Source organism: Aegilops tauschii, chromosome 5 (assembly GCF_002575655.3).
Source record: "Aegilops tauschii subsp. strangulata cultivar AL8/78 chromosome 5, Aet v6.0, whole genome shotgun sequence".
NCBI classification, from domain to species: domain Eukaryota; kingdom Viridiplantae; phylum Streptophyta; class Magnoliopsida; order Poales; family Poaceae; genus Aegilops; species Aegilops tauschii.
In genome coordinates, this window is record NC_053039.3 from 520,206,926 (window position 1) to 520,214,867 (window position 7,942).

At 40.7% G+C, this 7,942-nt stretch overlaps 1 pseudogene; it reads left to right on the forward strand.

Moving 5' to 3' along the window:
* Nucleotides 1-5,574, forward strand: part of LOC109763483 (probable metal-nicotianamine transporter YSL3) — a 67,842-nt pseudogene extending 62,268 nt beyond the window's left edge.
* Nucleotides 5,575-7,942: the final 2,368 nt, after the last annotated feature.

Genomic DNA, 7,942 nt, shown 5'->3' on the forward strand with positions numbered 1-7,942 from the left:
GATATGATATGGCCATCATCATCTTGTGCTTGTGATCTCCATCTCCGAAGCACCGTCATGATCACCATCGTCACCGGCGCGACACCTTGATCTCCATCGTAGCATCATTGTCATCTCGCCATCTTATGCTTCTATGACTATCGCTACCGCTTAGTGATAAAGTAAAGCATTACAGGGTGTTTGCATTGCATACAATAAAGCGACAACCATATGGCTCCTGCTAGTTGCCGATAACTCGGTTACAAAACATGATCATCTCATACAATAAAATTTAGCATCATGCCTTGACCATATCACATCACAACATACCCTGCAAAAACAAGCTAGACGTCCTCTACTTTGTTGTTGCAAGTTTTACGTGGCTGCTACGGGCTGAGCAAGAACTGTTCTTACCTACGCATCAAAACCACAACGATAGTTCGTCAAGTTAGTGCTGTTTTAACCTTCTCAAGGACCGGGCGTAGCCACACTCGGTTCAACTAAAGTTGGATAAACAGACACCCGCCAGCCACCTGTGTGCAAAGCACGTCGGTAGAACCAGTCTCGCGTAAGCGTACGCGTAATGTTGGTCCGGGCCGCTTCATCCAACAATACCACCGAACCAAAGTATGACATGCTGGTAAGCAGTATGACTTGTATCGCCCACAACTCACTTGTGTTCTACTCGTGCATATAACATCTACGCATAAAACCTGCCTCAGATACCACTATTGGGGAACGTAGTAATTTCAAAATTTTCCTACGCACACACAGGATCATGGTGATGCCTAGCAACGAGAGGGGAGAGTGTGTCCACGTACCCTCATAGACCGAAAGCGGAAGCGTTAGCACAACGCGGTTGATGTAGTCGTACGTCTTCACGATCCGACCGATCAAGTACCGAACATACGACACCTCCGAGTTCAGCACACGTTCAGCTCGATGACGTCCCTCGAACTCCGATCTAGCCGAGTGTTGAGGGAGAGTTTCGTCAGCACGACGGCGTGGTGACGATGATGATGTTCTACCGATGCAGGGCTTCGCCTAAGAACCACTATGATATTATCGAGGTGGACTATGGTGGAGGGGGGGGCACCGCACACGGCTAAAAGATCAATGATCAATTGTTGTGTCTATGCGGTGCCCCCCTGCCCCCGTATATAAAGGAGCAAGGGGTAGAGGCGGCCGGCCAGGAGGAGGTGCGCCAGGAGGAGTCCTACTCCCACCGGGAGTAGGACTCCCTCCCTTCCTTGTTGGATTAGAAGAAGGGGGGAAGGAGGAGGGAGAGAGGAAGGAAAGGGGGGCGCCGCCCCCCCTCCTTGTCCAATTCAGACTAGAGGGGGAGGGGGCGCGCGGCCTGCCCTGGCCGCCCCTCCTCTTCTACACTAAGGCCCATGTAGGCCCATTAAATCCCCGGGGGGTTCCGGTAACCCCCGATACTCCGGTATATATCCGATAACCCCCGGAACCATTCCGGTGTCTGAATATAGTCATCCAATATATCAATCTTCATGTCTCAACCATTTAGAGACTCCTCGTCATGTCCGTGATCACATCCGGGACTCCGAACTACCTTTGGTACATCAAAACATATAAACTCATAATATAGCTTTCATCGAAACTTTAAGCGTGCGGACCCTATGGGCCCTGAGATACCGAGTGGGCCCTTTGGTACATCATCCCGCAACTAACTCAATAGTTACAATGCTTGCAAGGCTTATAGTGATGTGCATTACCGAGTGGGCCCTGAGATACCTCTCCGACAATCGGAGTGACAAATCCTAATCTCGAAATACGCCAACCCAACAAGTACCTTTGGAGACACCTGTAGAGCACCTTTATAATCACCCAGTTACGTTGTGATATTTGGTAGCACACAAAGTGTTCCTCCGGTAAACGGGAGTTGCGTAATCTCATAGTCATAGGAACATGTATAAGTCATGAAGAAAGCAATAGCAACATACTAAACGATCGAGTGCTAAGCTAACGGAATGGGTCAAGTCAATCACATCATTCTCCTAATGATGTGATCCCATTAATCAAATGACAACCCATGTTAATGACTAGGAAACATAACCATCTTTGATCAACGAGCTAGTCAAGTAGAGGCATACTAGTGACACTCTGTTTGTCTATGTATTCACACAAGTATTATGTTTCCGGTTAATACAATTCTGGCATGAATAATAAACATTTATCATGATATAAGGAAATAAATAATGACTTTATTATTGCCTCTAGGGCATATTTCCTTCAGCTATGCCACACCATTATGTTGTCTCAGGCCCCCAACACATCAAGTTTCTCTCCTAGTGTCTATGCAAATTGGTATAAGATCATATTTGCTAATGTCATTGGACCTTTCGGAATGAGTTGTGTCTCAATAAAATCGTAGATTATTTTGCCTCTAGTAGGTGTTTTAGTGTACAAATATGCCAATAGATATATGTGCCATATGAAAATTAATTATCTTAACACTTAGCATGACATAAATAATTTCGAAATAACTAGAACTATGCCTTTGAGTATAGACCACATACATAATTTCTCTAGTTCCATTGGTGTTGATTTCAGCAACACGTACTAGCATGGCAAAAACTATAATGCATTTCTTTATGGACATTAATCCTTATTCTTCCATCTTCTCTTAGCTGATTATACCATGTGTGATTGACTATCTTAATTCATACTGTCAATATTACATTTAACATTGCACATCACTTATCCCTACATTTAGTCCCTTGAGAATTCATACATAAGTGTTACTCAAGAGGATGATGAAAATACAAAGTAAAATCACACCAAATCCCATATCAAATTTTTGTACACGTACTACTAAAGGTATTAGGTAAAAGAATGTGAAAATTGCGGTATCTTGCACCTACCGGCTAAAATACTGCAATTTTTCAATACTTCGGTCAATACCTTGCTATCAAACAGAGCCTTATATTTTGAAAAAGTTGTGTTCCGTCAAAATATATGATCAAAACTTAATATGAACATTCTAATAATCTCTATATTTGTCTCGCAACTTTATTTCCCCCATTCTTCATAAACATGGTTGGCAACTTTGACTAAAAGAAACAATTTACAAGATTCCTTGATGGTTTGCCTAGAAATTGTCCTTCGATTAAATTTAGTTCATCATTAATGTTATTTAAAATTAATAACTAATATTGTCAGGTTTCCTAGAAAATAAGCCTTTTGGTTATGTATCCATATCAGCAATACCTTTGAGGTGATAAACATGACTATTATATACTTCTCTAAATTCTTCATTCGCGTATGTAGAATATGTTCCTAGATCAGTCGAGTTTAAAGTCTCTAAATATATATCATACTTCCTGAGCATTTTGTTGTCACATTCGTAGTTGGACCATGCATAGTAAAAGACCGACTATGTCAGTTAGGAGTGTGAGATAAAATAAAATGGTGTATTGTTAAAAAATCAACACCTTCCTTTTCTTGCTTGAAAAATATTTTTTAGCAAAGTATAGAATGAAGTAGTTTGATAACATGATTCATCCTTCTTTGTCAAGAGACTCTCTAGTCCATCCTCTAGAACTGACACTGGGCACTTGATCAATATGTTAGTCCCAAAAATAATATAAAGTGTTGCCAAAAGTATATGAAAGTTGTAGAATTTTGGCACAAAACAATAAAAAATTATAGATACGGAGACGTATCAACTATCAAGGTGATAAAGTGGAGTGGGAGGCGAGGCTTGAGATGATTATATTATCGTTTTATCAAATAGGTGTAGTTGAAACATAGTTACCATGTTGGAGTTTTCAAACTAAAATAGTTAAACCACGGGATCTTCAAGTAACATGTACCTTCTTTACACTCACTTCCACTAATTCCTCAAACCCCTACCCCTATCTTATTCTCTACAACAGGCTTCATCCTCATGCTCTCTAACATCACCACCCATCGCCATGCTTATCCAACAACTCTTTTTCTCCTCCTTGTTATCTTCCAGCAACTGTGTAATCACTTTGTTAATTTTGTGAATCCTAATCTTCCATAGCTTTGTATCCTCTATGACCACTACTCATAGTCCTTGGGAAGTCCTCACATGCTTGTTCACACACTCTTCTAGGCATGGCGTGACCTAGTCAATGTAACACCATAAGTAGGCTTGAGAAGGGGGTCAATAAAGAGGATATAAGTAGGCTTGCTCAGGAAGTGATGAAAATTAACCGAAGTTCAACAAATTATTGCTCATTTTGTTAAGTATCTCAAGTATAACCTTTTAAAACCATGTTATAGATTACATTTCATGTAAATTTTTAGTGTTGGGATCATTATGTTCCACTTTAATCATAAGATCCATTTGAGAATACTAACACTCCTCTGTGAGAGAAAAATAATACTAACCACTTCTTCAAAGTTTTATCTGTTATTGTAAAGATGATACGACTAAGAAAATTATGGGACTAATTATTCTGAATTGCACTACAGGTCTTCATTTGCATAACAATTATCATCACAGATGGAATATTCAACTTCCTTACAGTCATTATTGCATCTTGTATTGACATTAAGCACAAGCAACAAGATATTGATTCAGGGTTGAGTAATTACATAAAAAAACACCCTAGCCTTAACTACGATGATCGTAAGAGGATTGAGGTATTTCTTCAAAATAAAATCCCTTTAACCATATCAGTGGGAGGATACATTGCAAGTGCTACAATCTCAGTAGTTGTTATCCCATGGTTGTTCGATCAAATTAAATTCTATCATGTTGCCACATTATATATTGTCACGCCGGTCATTGCGTTTGCAAACACTTATGCAAATGGACTTACAGATTGGTCAGTTGGATATACTTATGGCAAGTTTACAATATTTGTTGTTGCGGCATGGATTGTGAAACCGGGTGCAATTGTTGTTGGCCTTGTAGCTTGTGGGATAATGATAGCAGCTCTGCACATTTCTTCACAAGCTACACAAGACATCAAGACGGGTTTCATGACACTAACCTCAGAAAGAGCTATGGTAATTGGGCAAATTGTTGGTGTAGTTATTGGCTCTATTGTGAGCCCATGTATATTTCTTGCCTTTCAAAAAAGTGAAAAGCCTGGAGTTACTATCGGATCTGCTCAATCACATTACCCATGTCCTTTTGCTGGACTCTTTCGTGCCATCGGTGTGATTGGCATTGGAGGAGTGAAGGAGCTCCCTAAGTATTGCCTTACAATGTGCTTTGCTGCATTTTGCATAACAATTGTCACAGATGTACTTTCATTGGTATCTTAGGGAAAAGGCTGGAAAATGCACAAGTATCTTCCTAATATGACAGTGGTAGCACTACCATTCTTTGCAGGGCCCGATTTCCCCATAGATATGTGCCTAGGTACTGCGATAATGTATCTATGGACTAAAATTAATAAAAGAAGTGCAACTTTGCTGTCATCGGCAGTTGCAGCAGGCCTTATATGTGGAGAGGGACTATTTGCATTGCCATCAGTAGTACTCACTACGTTCAGTATACAACCACCAATGTGCATGAAGTTCTTTCATAGTGGAAACGAAGTTGATGTAGTTGATTCATTCTTAAATAAGTTGGAAACACCCACAAAGACATGAGAAATGTAATTGTAGGATAAAGTTTTTTTTCTTAGATTGTAAGAGAGATGTAAATGGTTACTCATAGAACATGCCAACGGCTAATTTAATTCCATATGCTAAATGATTTCAAATATGGAAACAAACATTATGTGGCTATCTATACAAGAAAGTACCATGGTTCAAAGACTCACATTACAAACTCAATATTTGGTCGAAAGTTGCATATTTTGGACAAAAAAATCATTTCCAAATTTTTGAGTTGCTAGTTTGTTGTTACTAACAACAAAGTTCTGACATTTTTCTTGGAAGATAAAAGGTGATCTCAAGTTTGCTACTTTCCGCTTATAGGAAACTAGCGGGGTGACCTGCACATTTGCGCGGCTAGATTTTACTAAAGTTGTATAACTCCTAATATAAATATTTTCTTGGACCATTGTTTCTTATATGAATACATTTTCTTCTTCTAGAAAATAATACTATGAAGAAAACATTAATTGAATATTCCTTGACATAACCAAGCTAAAGTTATAACATATTGATAGTCATTGTTAGAGATTTAAATGTACACATTTTCTTGATGGTTTTTATGATTCATTCTCTATAGGTAAATAGAAACCAAAGGAGTAACATTTAGAAATACTTTCACATAATTTAAAGAATTAAAGTCCAAACATTATTATCTCATGTTGAATGTCCATACATATGCCACATGGTTTATCCATCACCATAGTCTGCATGCTATAGAAAATTAATGAAATCGGTAATTCTATTTGAAAATGGATCCGTGTTTCAGCTTTACTTTATTTCAAAATGTTGCTTAAATTTTTTAAGTTCAAACTAATCTAGTATAGTATTAGGTTAAGTCTTAAAAATCTAAGTATCTTTATCAACGTACGTTTGCTGCGAAATTCAAGCATGGAAAAGTATGTTAAAGTTCTATTAATTTTAACATCAAACTTTTGTCGCAATTTAGCAGATTTTTTGGTATGCACCTGATCACTCCATGCGATTCATTTGCAGTTTGTGGATCAAATTATCATTGAAATATTATATTTAAACGTTGCTTACATAAGGTGTCTAGATCATTTTCTTTCTCATAAATACCAATGTTTCTTCTCTAGTATATACCCGTAAAAAAATCTGTTCTTAGAATAATGTGTGCCCTTCTACCTAGGATTTTGTTCTGCTCATAATTTGGCTATAGAAACAAAATAAGTGACGACAATTTTTTTCAGTCATCTTAGATAAATGTGTGAAGTTCTACCTTCAAAATCCGCAGATTTTCTATTTTCACAATAAACAATCAGCAGTATTGTATTTTTAGATGGAATGATTGGGTGGCCTGGCTATACAGTGGTGCCTTTTCTGTTTGCAGCTAGATAGTGGTCCGGTGAACTTGGCATGATATGTGATTCAATAGCACCGTTCAGATTCAAACAAAATTTAGATGGCATCTGCGAGGTGAATTCAAGAAAAGGACTTCATTTGTCTATTATTACCTCGACTGGAGCAGCGGAGCTCGCCGGATGTGGCCAAGTCGTCGTTGCTCATTGCTGCTGGTAGATGCGTGTGGTGCTGTGGGGTGGTGACCTGGTGGGTCGGCCGACTCGATGTGTTGTTCGTATGCTTGTGGCGGTGGCTGATGTGTGTGCCGATGACTGAAGGGCGAAGCCACGACTGTTGTCTCTGTAATCCTGCGCCTAGTTTTCAGTCAAGTTCAGTTAGGAATAAAACGGCTAGTGCATGAGCCTGTTTGTGCACTGACCGATTCTTAGTTTGTTTCAGCCAAGTTAGTTAGGCTGCTGTGCGCGCATCGTGGGATGGCACGAGCTCATGCGAGCATGGCGGCATCATGGGAGGTGGCGAGTGGACGTGGGATGGCACGGCCGTTAAGCTCGGATCACTCTCCCTATCTTTATGTAATCGCAGTATAAATAACAGTGAAGAAAAACGAGAAAAGTTGCAGAGTTGAACGCAACACAAAAACCTAGTCTCCTCTCTGAATCCAAACGATTTTGCTGCCGCTGCCTGACAATTGGTATCAGAGCAGCGTTCGCGTAGGTCCTGGATCGCCATGGCCGGCAGCGACAAGGATGCAGAGTCGAGGGAGAAGGGCGGCGCAAGTCGCCAACGAGGTCGCCGACACGGACGCCGTCGACGCGGCCGCGCGGGAGGAGCGTGACTCGGAGGAGCGGCAACGAGGTCGTCGTCCACGAGCGCGTGATCCGCGACGCCGCGCGAGCTCCCACATCGTCTACCCCACGCTGACGTCGATGAACTACATCGAATGGGCGCAGGTGATGAAAATCAACCTGCGCGCGCAGGGTCTCTGGGAGGCCACGTCCGGCATGGGAGAGCCGGGCGATCGCGAGGACATGGCGGCGCT